Below are 18200 nucleotides of genomic sequence, written 5' to 3' on the forward strand. Positions count from 1 at the left end.
TGTTATAAAGGGGAGTCACAATAGAGAATTTCTGTTTCCTAAGTAAGACTGACAAATAGGAGCTGTTGTGTTACTTCAAGCCAACTTCCTATTTCTTCCTCGTGTTGCTCCCCCAGTTAGTTATGAGTTTTCCTGTTTTCCCAGTATGTTTGATGTATTATAGGATCCTGTTGTATCTATCCTGCAGTCCTCCTATAGCATTTTCCTTCCAAGGAGGTATTTAGAACATTTGACCTTTTGCACTAGATCAATCAAACTCACATAGATTGTTTTTCTTAGCTTTAGATCAGGTTTTCTCTGAGGCCTGCAAGATTGCAGAACAAGTTGTCACCAGACTTGAATATAAAAGGCAACAGATTCTCCTTCTACAGTTAGTAATCACTATCTTGCAGATTGTGACAAAATGTTTCTCAATTCTAAATTAATGCTGTCATGTTAAGACTAAGAACAAAACAGAATATTTTTTAGTTTGAGTGAGTCATAACTGATCACAGACCTCAACTGACCCACAGTACCAATTTTGGAAGAAGTTCTAATTTTACCTTGAAATAATCTTTGAGCTTTTTCCAAAGTTGAACATTTAGGGGTGTAAAAGGTCACATTTTAACCTCATACCCAAGAATCATCCTCAGACTTGATAAGGGTCACTGGCAGCAGTGGTGGTCTAAAGACAATCTAAAGCTTCGAAAGTTCTGCATTTTCTAGTTATTTGATCTATTTTCAGTTACATTGGTAGAACATTTTGTTCTGATCTTCAGATATTTAGGTGCCAATTACTTGAAATACAGTTGCAATCTCCATATGGAATAATACTAACAAGTAAATTGAAGGAACTATTTATAATGTAATAGACCTGTGAAAGTTGCCTGCAAGCTATGCATTGTTTGTTTAATAGTAGCAAAACAAAATAGTAAATTTTAGAGCCAGCTCAGTAATCTTACTCTGATAAGGGATTAGAATAATGGTGTGGGGATTATAAAGATCAAACTATAAAAACTATACTTGGGAAAAGAACCTTCAATGTGAATAAACACACACACACAAAACAAAACAAAAACACAGGTAAAGGTTCCTTATATAGAGGTAAATAAGCAGTGAAAATAGGAAAAAGCCTCTAGAAGCTCCCAGCTATCAGCTGGTAGAGCAGGACTTCTTTGTCATCGGCAAAAACCTCCCAAAAGGAACACATGATTTTATTAGATAGCAAACATCAGCTTAAAATACTTAGCTGCATAGTCTCTTTCTCTCAGCAAAACCAGACACCAGACCGTGACTGTGTGAGATTGTAAAGATGTTGTAATAATCACATACATTCACACTAGAGATGTGCATTTTTTAGCATTAGTATGCCTTAAAGAATGTAGGGGCCCTTTTATTAAGGTGCATTAAACAGCTAACATAGCATTATCAGCACGATAGACAGAAGTGCAGGCCCACACTACTATCTACCGTGTTGGCCTTTGTATTAAAAACACCATTTTAGCTGCCAAACGTGGGAGTAGGCCAGTTCTGGGTGTGACAGGAGAGGGAGGAGATGTGGACAGCTATGACGACTGTGACAGCTAGTTCTCAGGTCTTTAACTGTCCTAACTGCCGATAGCATAGCTGAACTTACTGCTACCTACTACTACTGCTACTATTTATCATTTCTATAGCACTACAAGGCATACGCAGCGCTGTACACCATACACAAAAAGAGACAGTCCCTGCTCAAAGAGCTTACAATCTAGATAAGACAGGTAAACAGACAGAACAATTAAGGGTAAGGGAATAAATAGGAGAGGTTAAAGGACAGGGCAAGTGAGTAGTGGTTAGGAGTCAAAAGTAGTGGTAAAGAGGTGGGCTTTAAGTTTGGACTTGAAAACGGCCAAAGACGGGGCTAGAGAAGTCCATTAGTACAGCTGCTGACAAGTGAAGCACCACAGCGGTGCATCTCCCAGCACTTCTGATCCCCATGCTGAACTGCATATCCCCCATCTTAACCCTACCCCAAGAACCAAACCCCCCACCCAAACCCTTCCCCAACAGTCAGATCCACACACAAACCCTTCCCCAACCTTAAGCCTGGCCTACTTACAACACAATCCTGCCCCTCTATTACCCTATTCTCCCCTCAACCCCTCCTGGGATTTTCCCAGGGGCTTCATTGGTAGTGTAGGGGGTCCCAGGTGACAGTGGTCTCCTTCCACTGCCACCCTGGTAAGTATCATCAAACAAAATGACCCCATAACACTAGTCTTTGCAGAAATGGTTGCGGGATAAGAGTTTTCTTAAGAATTTAAAGTGGGTGGTGAGGCAATTATAACATTGTATTTTGCAGGGCAAATATGTGGATTTCTTTTCATTGTAAGAAAGAGAAGGGAATTGTCTGATCGTAGGAAGGTGGAAGAGGGTAAGGAGGATGAGAAGAAGAAGCACAAGGTGCCACAGTCTATTTTTAATTGGCTTTTAGAGACATTAGTTTATGTTAGTGTGATCAGGGAAGCCAAGCCTGCTTTACATCCTGGGCTGCTTAAATACACTGATTTGCTTTTATGCGTGTACAGGTCATTTGGTGGAGGGGGTAGACCTGGCTTTCTTATAACAAGCATTTTCAGAAAAATATGACAGTGGATAAGGTGGAGTCTTGGGGTTTTAGAGATGTGGAACTTTGGTTAGCGGATATGACGTCAGTGCTTCAATGGTTGTGGAAGGGTTTGGCATCGGGGAGTGGTGCGGGGCCTTAGGCGCTGTTCTGGTTGGTGCTTCTGGTTTTGGTCCCTTAGAAGGCATCTGACCTCCGGGTGGGCATGTGTTGCCTTGGTCATCGATGGGTGCAAGAAGCAGGAGTAGTCTTCTCCAGAGGTTACTTTAATGCCAGGCATTGTGAATGCCCAGCATGTCATTTTTATCACAAATGTTCACTATGCGGAGTTTTGCACCCCACTTTTCATTTCAGAGCAGCCCTTGGTGGATTCTCCAAGTTGTCCATGTACAACTGGGGTTTGCTGGTCCAGGGGGATCAGATTTGCAATGGTTTCTGCCATGGCTACATGCTTGCATTTGTATCCAGATGCTGAGTCTGCTAAGGTTCTATGGGAAGGTTTTTCATTTGGTTTTATTATTCCCTTCTCGGGTCCCACCTTGCAACATAATTGTCAGAATTCCCTTTCCATCCAAGCTCATTTGGATGTAGTGTAGGAAACATTGCAGAAAGAATTGCAGTTGGACAGGATTTCTGGTCTTTTTGATTCTCCCCCCTTTGACAATATGGTAGTGTTCCCCTTGGGTTTGGTTTGGTCCCTAAGAAGGAAGTGGGGAAATTTCAATTGATCCACAATCTTTCTTTTTCATGGGGCCATAATGTCAACTCTTTCATCAACTCAGCTTTTGATCAAGTGGTGGCATTGATCCATGCACAGGGTCCAGGAGCCTTGATGGCTAAGGGTGACACTGAGGTGGTATTTCATCTGTTGCCAATTCATCTGCAGTGTTTTCATTTGCTTGGATTTAAGTTTCAAGGGCAGTATATTTTGATCGCTGCACGCCCATGGGTTGTTCGATTGCCTGTGTGCGTTTGATACAGAGATTCTGGCTAAGATCTCTGGCTCTTGGACTTTTGCCTGAATGGGAGGCTTCTCTCTTTTGGGGAGAGCCTAGAACTACAGTAGGAGTTGTGGCTGTGTTGAGAAAGGGAACCTCTAGAGCTTCCTCCTGAAAACTTTAGAGCAGGGCAGAATAAAGGCTGATGAGGACACAATCCGTGCCTGAGGCTGAGAAGCAGAGCAGCCCTTGGGAGTCAGCTCACAATGAGATGGAGGGCCTCTGGGGCCCAGTTGGGGCCTGCGGTCCAATGGCAGAGCAGCCCTTGGGAGCAAACTCAGGGCAAGGCCTTTGGGGACACAGTCAGTGCCCAAAGCCCAGTGGCAGAGATGCTCCTCTGAGAGCGCAACCAGCACTTGGAGCCCTGGCTTCTGAGAGTGTAGTCAATACTCAGAGCGTGGAGAAGACTAGGGCTCCTGCGAATGCAATTGGTACTCAGAGCTTAGCAGCAGAGGCTAGCCAAGCCAGACTGACTCAGCCCCACTAGATATCCTGTAGCCACTGGTCCAGAGTGCTCCAGCAGGAGGGTGAGATCTAGTGGACCTGATGGGGATGGAGAAAGAGCAAGGGGCATAGAGGTAATACTGCAATGCCAATAAAAAGATTTTAAAAAGGACCATGGAAAGATGTTTAAAGCTGCCATATTAGTAAGGAGACTAACTGGATTCAAGAGTGCTGCTTAAACTTTGTTTAGTAGTTTGCTCATTGAGTATCATTCATTCAGAAGACTTAATAAGTTGATTATCACCAATAATTCTCATTAGCAAATGTCTTAATGCTTCATATAGTGTAAGTTGTAAATAGTTCAATAAACTGTTTAACATTTCAGCCAGCCTTGTTCATAACAGTCTTTTTGAATTTCCTAGGGGAAAAGGAGGGAAATCCAATCCGCTAACACTTTTCTTCCACAGGTGGAAGCACCAGGCATCAATCATTCCAGGGCCTGATGGAACCTGCCTGAGGGAGACTCCAGCCAGGTCCGTCCAAGATACAGAGACACCCAAGAAAGGTGTTACACACATGTTAAGTTTTGTGGTAAATATGTGGTAAGTGCACATCTTATCAGAGCTTAGTAAAACTGTCCCTTAGTGCATATTTAATTGCTGTAACCTACATTACCATATGAATTAATATAAGTCAATTACACTGCTAAAAGTTTCAACAGCCAATTCCACTGTTAAAAGTTCCAACACTTGCTGCAAATGTTTTTATTAAAATGGAAGTTTAAAATAAACCAAAAAATTCCACAAAGAGAAAAGTAAAAAAATAACTTGAAAATGTTTTTTTCCCCATGTACTTGCTTCTTATATGGATTATCATTAAACACGGTCTATATTAGGTTTCTTTAAAATATAAGTTCAAACTGTGATCTTTAATATTTTATATTTGCCACAGCCTATAGCATTTATTTTTTACCATTAATGATTTATTTAAAGTGCTTTTTCATTATTATTTTTTTTGCGGAGGCAACCCTTACTATTACCACTCTTCAATATTAAGTATATTATTCTTATGTTTTTTGCAGTTTAGAATCACAATTTGAAACCATTAGTAGGAAATGCATGAAAGTTTACTCAAATTTGCCATTAATGAGATGCTGAGATGAAAAGCATGCAAAGCAGCTAGCAAAAATTGCAAATATAAGCAAGCGTAAAAAACTTTGTGGGCTTATTTTCCCAAAAGAAAAATAACTACCATAGAAACATGATGGCAGATGAAGACCAAATTGCCCATCCAGTCTGCCCATCCTCCATAACCACTAACTCTTCCTTTTCCTAAGGGATCCCACATGCTTGTCCCATTCTTTCTTAAATTCTGACATAGTCCTCATCTCCACGACCTCCACCAGGAGGCCATTCCATGCTTCCACCACCCTTTCTATGAACGAATACATTCTTAGATTCCTCCTAAGCCTATTTTCTCTTAACTTCATCGCATGCCCCCTTATTCCAGAGTTTTCCTTCATTTGAAAAAGGCTCACTTCCTGTACATTAATGCCCCTGAGATATTTAAACGTCTCTATCATATCTCATAACTACGTAAGTACATAAGCACCGCCACGCTGGAAAAAGACCAAAGGTCCATCAAGCCCAGCACTCTGTCTCCGACAGCGGCCAATCCAGGCCCAAAGAACCTGGCAAAAACCCCAAATTTAATAATGATCAATGGACTTTTCCTTCAGGAATCTGTCCAGACCCCCTTTAAACTCAGCAAGGCCAGCTGTCGTTACTACCTTCTCTGGCAATGAGTTCCAGAGTCTAACTACGTGCTGAGTAAAGAAAAACTTCCTCCGATTTGTTTTAAACCTACCACATTCTAGTTTCATCTTGTGTCCCCTGGTTCTATTATTGTTAGAAAGTGTAAACAAATGCTTCACATCTGTCTGCTCTACCCGACTCATTATTTTGTAGACCTCTATCATATCAACCCTCAGCCGCCTCTTCTCCAGGCTAAAGAGACCTAGCCGTCTTAACCTCTCCTCATAGGGTAGTTGTCCCATCCCTTTTATTATTTTTGTCGCCCTACTCTGCACCTTCTCCAATTCCTTTATATCTTTTTTAAGATGAGGCGACCAGAACTGAGCACAATACTCCAGGTGCGGTCGCACCATGGAGCGATATAACAGCATTATAACATCCTCATGCTTGTTTTCCATCCCTTTTCTAATACTACTCAACAATCTGTTCGCCTTCTTAGCTGCCGCAGCACATTGAGCTGAAGATTTCAACGTCCTATCAACGATGACTCCCAGATCCCTTTCTTGGTCCGTAACTCCTAAAGCGGAACCTTGCATGACATAGCTGTAATTAGGGTTCCTCTTTCCCACATGCATCACTTTGCACTTGTCAACGTTGAACTTCATCTGCCATTTGGACAACCAATCCCCCAGTATCATGAGGTCTTCTTGTAATCTTTCACACTCCTCCTGCGACGAGATGACCCTGGATAACTTTGTGTCATCTGCGAATTTAATTACCCCACTAGTTACTCCCATCTCAAGGTCATGTATAAATATGTTAAAAAGCAGCGGTCCCAGCACAGACCCCTGAGGGACCCCACTAACTACCCTTCTCCATCGAGAATAATGACCATTCAACCCTACTCTCTGCTTCCTATCTTTTAACCATCTCTTAATCCATAATAATACACTGCCTCCGATCCCATGACTCTCCAGTTTCCTTTGGAGTCTTTCATGAGGCACTTTTTATCTCCTCTCTTCCAGTGTATACATGTTGAGGTTCATAAGCCTGTCCCTATATGTTTTATGTCCAAGACCGCTTACCAATTTTGTAGCCGCCATCTGGACTGACTCCATCCTGTTTATATCTTTCTGTAGGTGTGGTCTTCAGATTGCACACAGTACTCTAAATGGGTCCTCACCAGAAACTTATACAAGGGCACCATCACCTCTTTGTTCTTGCTGATCATCCCTCTCCTTATGCATCCTAGCATCCTTCTGGCTATTACTGTCACTTTTTCTACCTGTTTGGAAAGTTTAAGGTCATCAGACACAATTACTCCCAAGTCCCACTCTTCCTTTGTACACAGAAGCACTTATTCCCCTATATTGTACCGTTCCCTCAGATTCTTGTGACTCAAATGCATGACCAGGTACACATCTCACCATTACCCCTTATCTTGGCTGCTGAACCCTCCAAAACCCACCAACTCTCCAAATGTGCACCACTGCAATTGCCCTTGTGGGTGAAAGGGTCACCTATATGTGGGTACAATAGGGTTTTGGTGAATTATGGAGGACTCATACTTTCCACCACAAGTGTAACAGGTAGAGTGGAATATGGCCCTGGGTCTTCCTTTCTATAGTGCACTCTACTGACCACTTCACTATTCCAGGGACCTGCTTGCTGCTCTAATAAAACTGATTATAACATCTGCAGCTGCCATAGAGGTTGGTAAGTAATATTTTATTCACATCTTTGGGGGTGGGAGGGGGTCAGTGACCACTGGGGGAGTAAGGGGGTCATCCCTGATTCCCTGCAGTGGTCATCTGGTTATTTAGGCACCTTTTTTGTGCCTTATTCATTCTAAAAACAGGTCTAGATCAAAATGTTTTAGCCCTAGACATTTTTGTTTTGTTCCATTATGGCTATAAAATGTCCAAGTGTTAGGATTAAGCCCACCCTAATCCTGCCCCCAAAATGCCCTGACACACCCCCTTGTAATATGGATGCAATGCAGATGAATTGCATAGAAAAATGTCTGCAAAATAGGTTTTGAAAATACCGATTTGGACATTTTGAGGAGAAATTCATCCAATTCCACACAGTATTTGAGGTGCGGAGGCACCATGAAGTGATGCAAAGGCATTATAATGTCTTCATGTTTGTTTTCCTTTCCTTTCCTAATAATACCTAACATTCTATTTGTTATCTTAGGCGCCACCACACACTGAGTGCACACACTGGGTTTCAACGTATCATCAATGATGACACCTAGAATAGATCTCTTTCCTGGTCAGTGACTCCTAATGTGGAACCTTACATCATGTAGTTATGGCTTGGGTACCTCTTTCCCACATGTATCACTTTGCATTTGCTCACATTAAATGTCATCTGCCATTTAGATGCCCAGTCACCCAGTCTGCCAGTCTCGTAAGGTCCTCTTGTAATTTTTTACAATCCTCTTACGATTTGACAACTTTGAATAACTTTGTGTCATCAGCAAATTTAATGACCTCACTAGTTACTCCCATCTCTACATCATTTATAAATATGTTAAAAAGCAGCAGTCCCAGCGGAACCCCACTATCTATCCTTCTCCATTGAGAATACTGATCATTTAACCCTACTTTCTGTTTTCTACCTTTTAACCAGTTTTTAATCCACAACAGAACACTACCTCCTATCCCATGACTCTCCAACTTCCTCTGGAGTCTTTCATGAGGTACTTTGTCAAATGCCTTTTGAAAATCCAGATACACAATATCAACTGGCTGACCTTTATCCACATGTTTTGTTTACTCCTTCAAAGAAATTTAGTAGATTGGTGAGGCAAGATTTCCCCATGTTGGCTTTGTCTCATTATTCCATGCTTTTGAATATTTTGTTCTTTATAATAGTCTATATCATTTTGCCCGGCACCGACATCAGTCTCACCAGTCTAAAATTTCCCGGATCCCCTCTGGAACCTTGTTTAAAATTTGGCGATACATTGGCCACCCTCCAATCTTCTGGTACCATGCTTGATTTTAAAGATAAATTACATATTACTAGCAATAGTTCTGCAAGTTCATTTTTCAATTCTATCAGTACTGTCAGATGAATACTATCAAGTCCAGGTAATTTGCTACTCTTCAATTTGTCAAATTGCCCCATTACATCTTCCAGGTTTATTTTTATTTGTTTCACTTGTATCCCACATTTTCCCATCTATTTGCAGGCTCAATGTGGCTTACATAATACCGTAAAGGCATTCGCCTAGTCCGGTAGAAAAACAAATACAAGGTGATAGAGTCGATTATAGATACATGTGGGTAGGTACAATGGGGATAGAGGAGAGGAAGGTTGAATAGTGTCCATTATTATGGGGATCAAGGAGAGGAGATTGTTTACTGTACAGATTGTGTAGTTTACAGAGATTAGAATCAGTTTCTCTGACTTGTTAGCTTCGAATACCATTTCTGGCACTGGTATCTCTCCAAAATCATCCTCAGTGAACACCGAACCAAAGAATTTATTGAATCTCTCCGCTATAGCTTTGTCTTCCCTGAGTGCCCCTTTTACCCCTTGGTCATGTAGCAGTCCAGTTGATTCTTTTGCAAGCTTATTGCTTCTAATGTACCTAAAAAAGGTTTTACTACATATTTTTCCCTGCAACGCAATCTTTTTTTCAAAGTCCTTTTTTGCCTTCCTTATCAGCACTTTGCATTTGACTTGCCAATCCTTATGCTGTTTCTTATTATTTTCAGTCGGAACCTTCTTCCTTTTAATTAAGGATTTTCTTTTAGCTCTGATAGCTTCTTTCACCTCACTTTCTAACCATGCCTTCCTTCCTCCTTTATTAATACGTGTAATAAAACTGGCCTGGGCTCATTGATGGTATTTTTGAACAGCTTCCATGCCTGATGTAAATTTTTGACCTTAATAGATGCCCCTCTAAGATTTTTTTTACTGTTCTTCTCATTTTATCATAGTCTCCTTTTGGAAAGTTAAATGATAATGTATTGGATTGCCTGTGTGTACTTACTCTAGAGCTGAAATCAAATGTGTTCATATTATGATCACTATTATGAAGTGACCCCAGCACCATTAGTTCCTGCACCAGATCATGCACTCCACTAAGGCCTAGATCTAGAAAAATTCCTTCTCTTGTTGGCTCCTGTACCAGTTTCTTCATAAAGCAGTCCTTGATCTCATCAAAGAATTTTACCTCTCTAAACTCCACTAATACAACAGTATTCATGAAACAAAAAACAAGACAACCTTTCAAGGATACAATAAAGGATAGACCCAATTTAGTAACAAGTATCTTGAAAATCTTAGTAATTATTTTGGATGGTACAAGTATTCCTTTGCATCTTCCTTATTTTTAAATAATCTGCAAACATCCCAACTGGGGTTCTCTGTTTCACCTTTACCAGGCTGTTTCAGGGGAAAAAAGGTTTTATAGTTCAAGAGCATCCAAGAGAGTGTATATTATTCACTCATAATCAAGCAAGTCTCGTCTGGCACTTAACAAATGGGATGTTTGCAGAGTATTTAAAAATAAGGAAGATGCAAAGGAATACTTGTACCATCCAAGATAAGTACTAAGTTTTTCAAGATACTCGTTACTGCTGTGCCTTCTAGAGTCTGTTAATGCTGTGGCAGAAAATTCTGGTTTTAAAAATATGGGAAAAGGGTATGGAGACTAGTTAATAAAGTTTGATTTTTTTTATTCTGTGTTTATCTATAACCTACAAATCCTATTTTAAACCAAATCTTTAAGTTACCAAGTACAGAGCAAAATAATGTCACATATTCAGAGAAATGTCCTCTTCTCTCAGAACTTCTCAGAAAGAAAGTGTGGGACTTTTCCTCTCTATATAGTTTGGATTCTAATGGGACTGCTTCAAACAAACCTTTTTGTAGTTAACCCAGTAATCAGATTGCCATTTGCGACTATTCTGTTTTCTCATATGTTAATTAACACCTAATACAGGTCAGTAGCAGTGCTACCTCTCCAGCAGGCAAAGAACAGAAAACAACTTTCTTTTAGGACAAATTTTGAGCCTGGCACAGGAATAAGCTACAATAAATGAATCTTGCCTTGATGAACAAAATTAATCACATAGTTCAAAACTGACAAAAAATGGACTGAGTTTTGAAACGTGCTCTGTGATTGTGGACTTGTATGCCCTTCATTGTCCAGATTGACCTTCAACCTTTTGGTTCTTGTTGAGGATCGATTCCCTCAAGTCCTTCTCCTCTGCACACAGTGTTGTCATGATTTATATTGATGGCAATGCCCGGTTGCTCTGGAACTCCACCTTGCCCTGTGTTGATCATGATGCTCTTGAGATAAGTCTGCTCAGAACTCATTGAAGTCATGATATCTGGTGGGGCTATCTCATCAAAGTGCATGCTCTGGATCACTGTCACCTCATCTGTCACTGGAAACAGGATTATATATATTCTTTTCTCTGTCTGTTGTATCCCAACAGTGTATCTTATGTTGCTTTGTCTGCCAGTTTGAAAGTCTTCCAACTCAGTATATGTACGTTGGTCTTGCAGCCAGGTTCTCAAAGCTAAATCATGAAGTATTCTGCCTTGATGCCTTTCATGCTTTATAAAATTGCAGTAATCCTGCCACAGAGTATATCATTTAGATTGTGAATACAGAGAGATTAAAGGGCTAATTCTAAAAGCAAATAATAATATTTACATGCTGATTGTGCATGTAAATCATTATAATCATGACATATACATGTATATACACATGCAAATGCCAAAATTCCACCTAAGCACTATTCTGTAAATATGTGCATATCTTACATAGCACATATTTTGTAGTTAGGTGTATGCATAAGCAGATTCTGGGTGTAGGGTGGGTGGGACTCACACATATGCACAACTTTTAGAATACTAGCTCCCCTGTTTACTAAGCTGTGCTAGAGGCTGCCGTGTGTTAATACAGACACAGCCCATTCGCTTTGAATGGGTTGTGTTGGCATTGCTGCATGGCAGCCACTAGCACAGCTTAGTAAACAAGGGGGTTAGTTATGTGCATAACTCTCTTCCCTCCTATCTCAGGTATGAATCCTCATCTACAAACTCTAATCTCAAAACCTTTCTGTGAGGCCTTCAGTCTCTCACCCTATTGATGCCTGTTATTATCCCTCTTACCTCCTTTCTTAGCCCATCCACTTTCTCCCCTCCTTTCTTTATTTTATTGTTTTTAGAATTAATTAAATTATTTGTATTGTTGTAAACAGTATAGACACCATCGATGGATACTTTGCAGTATATCAAGCCTTGTCAATAAATAAATAAATTTACCATATTTTCACATATGTAACCCACACACATGTATACCCCACAGAAAAAAGCTAATTTTGAAAGCAAAATCATATATACCCTGCACCCATGTATAACTCGCAAGTTACATCCATGAAAATACGGTAAATTTAGGTGCACATACTTACACCAGTTCTATGGCTGATATAAGTGTTCATGCCTCAATTTCAGGTGTGTGATTTTGCTGTTATTCTACAATTCTATAAAGAGAAGTAAGTGCCTATATTCCTTTATATAATAGGCTCCAACCAGGTGCCCCCTGGTACCTATTTATAAGCTCACAATTGTAGAATTACCTCTTAACTGACGCTGCGGCTCACACAGTGAGCACTGGAGGAGGGACTGTGCAGGACTGTATTCCCAACACATCAGATTGATGAGAGATTTCGCTGCATAGGTGTAAATCTCAAATATTCTCAGTTCACCTTAGCCAGCATATCAAAGATCTATTTCCAGAAGGTTCTGTGAGTAATTCAGATATTGTCTGTGAACCAAATATTATAAAGTGAAATCAGAAGCGCAGTTAGGGACATTATGGTTGTGACAGGTAAGGCAACAGAAAGTTCAGAAGCAAAACCCGTTGTCTCCAGTGTAGCAGTAGAAAAATACTTTATCAGGCAATACTGTTATAATCTCTTTGATCCAAGAGCTTTCCTTTCATTCAATAGACAGCAAACCTTAACCAACGTTCCCTGATCAGAAAAGGAATTTCCTCTTCTCTACTCACAGAACTGATTAATTTTCCCCGTTTTGCCATCCTAAATGTCCCCAGATTATAATTAACTTAAACTTGGAGATAAGCATGTTGGGCTCGTCATACCTTCCTTTCCCACAGTCTTCCTCTTAGACGCTTTGAAAGGCTGGCATGTGTTAGCAAAGTGTTGGCCTTTTCCATTTGTTTTTGCTTCAGCACATCATTGCCCTTTAAATAAAGTACAATTAGTTCTAGCAATGGGTCAAGTATGCTGAAAGGTTGAAAAATCTAAGGTTAAATAAAGAGCTCTGTGTCAGGTTCAATACAGATTTAGTTTGTGTACAGAAATCTTTCAACATCTATTTTGTTAAGGATACACAATCTGGTTCAAGCGGTGGACAGGTTGGAATGTAAGAAGTAGGGTGAACCAGCTGTGCTTTCTTTCCCCTAATTTATCCAATTCTAATGGCTGATTTTTCAGCTTTATATATCGGTCATTAATAATATACTAATCTATTTTTAACAGCAGCAGATGTTTAGCATTAGCTCATGTTTTTCAGAAAGAAGTACAAGCAGTAACGTGAGACACTGAGGCGGAGTTCCCTTAGTTCTGGAAATAAAGTCCATAAAATACTACTTAGGTAAGGTAGTGACAAAGCTGGGCAGCGTTCATCTGGGTTAGACGATGTTGGCCTATGTTCACCTTTCACCATTACTAGCACACAACATATTTGCAATAGTCAGTCAGATTATGCAGAAACAGAAGAACCTGTGATTTTAGGTCGCAGCTTTTATTTAAGTTGCATTTTTAATGTTCTGCTATGAATAGTAAAAAAAAATGTTAGCTGTCTTATTTAAAGAAGTAGAATTTAGGGCTACATTATGACTTGCATATATATTATATTATTAGAAATTCTTTTCTTAGGTTTATGTAAATTATAAATTTAGGTGTTTATTTTCCAGCTGGTTAAGGATTCTTCAAGACTACAAAAAAAAAAATCAGAGTTTGTCTATGTTTTCACAGTGCAGTTCCTTGGCTGGATATTGTTTACTGTGAAATCAAATATATACATTTGTACATCTGAGGTAGAAAAAAGGCAGCAAGTGGTCCTTTTAATAAGGTGCGCTGAAAAACGGGCTGCGCTAGTGTAGGCGCATGTTTTGGACGCATGCAGATCCATTTTTCAGTGCACCTGTAAAAAAGGCCTTTTCAACATTTATTTATTTATTTGTTGCATTTGTACCCCACATTTTCCCACCTATTTGCAGGCTCAATGTGGCTTACATAGTACCGTCAAAAGCGTTTGCCCAGTCGGTGGATAACAAATACAAAGTTGTATCGTGATCGTATGAGGTATAAGTGGAGGGTCGGAATGGATGAAGATTGCGTGTTGTCCTGTTGCGTGTTGTTAAAAAGTTTTGCTGAAAATGGATGTGCGGTAAACTTAAAATTGGTGTGCATCCGTTTTGGGTCTGAGACCTTACCATCACCCATTGACTTAGAGATAAGGTTTCATGCAGTAACCGTGCGGTAATCGTCTACGTGCGTAGAATGATGACTACTGCCCGGTTTCTGCTGCACACAGGATAACAAAAGTACTTTTCTGGCGCGCGTAGCAGACATGCATAAAAAACAAAATTACTGCCCGGGCCACGCAGTAGCCGAGCGGTAACTCCAAACTGACGTGCATAGGATGCACGTATGCGCCTACACAGCTTAGTAAAAGGCCCCCCCAAATCTGCGAAAGAATCCAAAACAGCCAAAGAGGAATCATGGGAGTACTAAGGGAAGTGGTATTTTAGCAGTTTGTAATGTGATGAACATCATTTTGTTTGGGGTTTTTTTCATTGGTGTTTATCAATTAAAACCTAAAATAGAAGTTTTAATCAGTATTCATTTGTTCTGTATGTGTATGTCTTGGAGATCATGAAGGGATCATTAGCAGCAAAAATAAACAAAACAAAAACAGGAAGACCAAAACTTCGTGAAAAAGTCCAGAGAAGCCAGACAGTAGACAGCAAACACACACACACACACACACACACACACACACACAGAGGATTGCCAGAATTTTTAGACAATTGATGCACGGTTTCTCTGACACTGCAAGAAAACTGAGCAGCTTTACAGAGATCCTAAATCAAATACTGTACTGATTCTCACAGATGTTTTTGGACTCCTAATGCAGGCCATTAGGATGAAACACAATCCATGTCGGGTCCTTCGTTGTTTGAATAAAGAACTGTTTTAACGTCAATTGCACAGTGCACTGTGTATGTGTGTTTGTTTGCTCTCCAATGAAGTGATCATTACCATTTTCCTGACATAGAAGCTAGATGTTTTCATAGGTCTTTAGGTTTCATAGTTAGCAAATCTTGAGTGAATCACTCTCATTCAATGATTGGTATTCCAACCAAGAAATTAATGTATTAGAAATAAAACTCTTCAGTGCTGACAAGTTGATGCAAGTACAATTCCTGGGAGATCAATCCAAAATGATAGATAGATCCTATGTTCATTTACATTATAATAATCACCCTTAACACTTATAGTACCTCTTTCAGGATGTGATGGAATAGCTTCTCTAAGTAAAAGGTCCTTCTTTTCTGGGAAAATTCCTGCTGCCTGGGATTGCTCTATCCCTTAACTTGTCCATTTTAGTGTCCAAAGTACCTTCATGATATTATCTCTTCCAGTTCCTTAAATATAACACCTGAATGGACCTGGTACAAAAACTACACTAGTGAATATAAAACGTTTTCTCAGAAAAAACTCACAGGAAAGGCTCAGTGTAGTTCCAGACTCTGTTCTGAAAAACCTACAACAGTCAAAATTACAAAATACAAAAGGGGAAAAAGAAAATAGTGACTGCTGCCTGGAAACGAACATTGTGCGCACCAACCTCCACCCTCCCCCCCCATCCCCGCCGTCGCTCCCGCCCTCCTCCGTATCGGGCCCCCTGCACTGACCTGACAGCACCTCTCACCTTTGTGTGGAAGCGCTGCAGGCAGCAGCAGAGCGATCTGCTGCTGCCTGCAGCACTTCCACACAGAGGTGAGAGGCACTGTCAGGTCAGTGCAGGGGGCCCAGCACAGAGGGGGGAGGGAGCGGCGCCAAGGAGGGTAGCTGGAAATCTCACTCGTTTTAACGGGCTTAACGGCTAGTCTGAATATAGGTCAATGCCTGGTTATTTATTTATTTATTGGGATTTGATAACCACCTTTATGAAGAGATTCACCAAAGGCAGTGTACAGGAGCTACAGTTTTAACATAAAACTTACAATTTTGTGAACAGCATAACAATAGCAAAATGACCAAATACAAACATAAACACAATAAAGGGCCCTTTTAAAAAAGGGTTCCCTCATAGTAATGGGCTTGCTGCATGGCAAATCGGAATTACCACAGGCCTAATGCAGCCTTCGATGGCAGTTCCAATCCCAGCGTGCAGCATTTCCAGCGCTACCAGAAATTTCAGAAACATATTACTGCAGATAATTGGCGGTAATTACTGGCGGTAATTGGGCAGCACCGCGCACTGCCCGGTTACCATTTATGTGTGGTGGTACCTGTGTAAATGTCTATGGAGAGTGCATGGCTAAATCTCAGATTTGGATCCGGGAAATGGTGGCCTGGACATGAGGGGTATGTGTTATACATTGTGGGAACCATGGCGGACATGACTGTTGCAAGTGCACAGCCTGTAGCTATCAATAATCATATGCTGGCAAGCCAGAAATCTACTGGTCGACAGATGATTTAACCAGTCATAAATGGCCACTGACCAGTTAAATTGCTTGTTTGGAGCTATCTGCTAATTTTCAACAACAGTTAACTGGTTATTACTGCTGACAATTAGTGGTTATCTTCTAAGTGAAAACTAGCTACCTGGGGGGGGGGGGGGGGGGGGGGTCCAGGGGCAGAGTCAGCAGTTGGCCAGTTAAGTGCCAATATTCAGCATTTAACTGGCCAGAGTAACCACATAAATGGGACCACATAAAACACAGTCCTTTCTTTATGCAGTAACCTGTAGCTGCTTGAGTTCTGAATATCGACTTAATTGGCTATACGTTAGCTGGCTCCACATAAACCAGATATTCCATGCTGAATCCTGGACATGACCTGGAATTAAATATCCAGTAATAACGCCAGTGGTGGTCAGCAAACGCTCACCTCTGCCAACTGAATATTTACCCCCTAACAAATTCTGGGGTCTTTTTACTAAGCCACGGTAAAAAATGGCCTGCGGTAATGTGGGTGCGTGTTTTGGACGCACGCTGGGTCATTTTTTACTGTGGCTGGGAAAAAGGGCTTTTTTTTAATGGGCCGGGAAATTGGTTTGCGCTGAAATTAACACTAGTGTGTGCCCTTACCACCATCTATTGACTTAGCGGTAAGGGCTCACGCGCTACTCACGTGGTAAACATGTAGCATGCGCCAACTGCTGATTACTTCCAGAAACTCTCCCTCCCGTGGAAGAAAATAGAAAATTATTTTCTACCATGGGATTTGGCGCATGCCAAACTCAGAATTACCACCAGGTGCACGTGCTAGCCCAGCGGTAGTGCTGATTTGGCGCATGCTACCCGCACGTTAGCCCTCCTATGCCTTAGTAAAAGGGACCCTCTATATTTATAAAGCAGTCACAACAGTGGACATTTGAACATACATAAACATGAAACACAACATATCTCTATATAATAATTGGTCAATCTGCCTCCCTAGATGACTGGTTGGCTGGGTTCGTAACAGCATGGAAATGAGCTTACGTCAGCTCGCCTCCAGCGTGCCCTTCCCTCTCAGTGTCCCTCCCTCGCGGATAGACAAAATGATGTCAGAGGAGGGCAGAACACTGAGAGGGAAGGAAAGGGCAGGCTGGAGGCGACGCAAGCCGAGTCTGCCGCCGCTGCGACCTGAAGTAAAAGGAAAGTTTTAAAGGCAGGGTGGCAGGAAGGAAAAGAGGCCTGTTGTGGGAGACGAGGGCGGGCAGGTGAGGGCTGGGGTTAAACTCAACCTTGGGTGCTTAAAAGGGGGGCAGGTAGGGGCTGAGGCAAGTCACTGGACATGGATGGGAGGGGAGGGGAGAGGAGAGAAGAATCGCTGGACATGGATAGGATGGGAGGGGAGAGGAGAATGGATGGACATTGAGGGGAGAGGAGAATCACTGGACATGGATGGGATGGGAGGGAAGAGAGGAGAATGGCTGGACATGGAGGGGAAGGGAGAGAGAAATCGCTTAGACAAGAGTCACTGGACATGGATTGGATTGGATGGGAGGGGAGGGGAGAATCGCTGGACATGGAGGGGAGGGCAGGGGAGAGGGGAGAAATCGCTTAGACGATAGCCTTCCTAAGGCCCGTTTCATTTTTCGTGAAATGGGCTTTTTGCTTGTTTTGTATATATTAAA

Source organism: Microcaecilia unicolor, chromosome 9 (genome assembly GCF_901765095.1).
Source record: "Microcaecilia unicolor chromosome 9, aMicUni1.1, whole genome shotgun sequence".
Classification (NCBI taxonomy): Eukaryota; Metazoa; Chordata; class Amphibia; order Gymnophiona; family Siphonopidae; genus Microcaecilia; species Microcaecilia unicolor.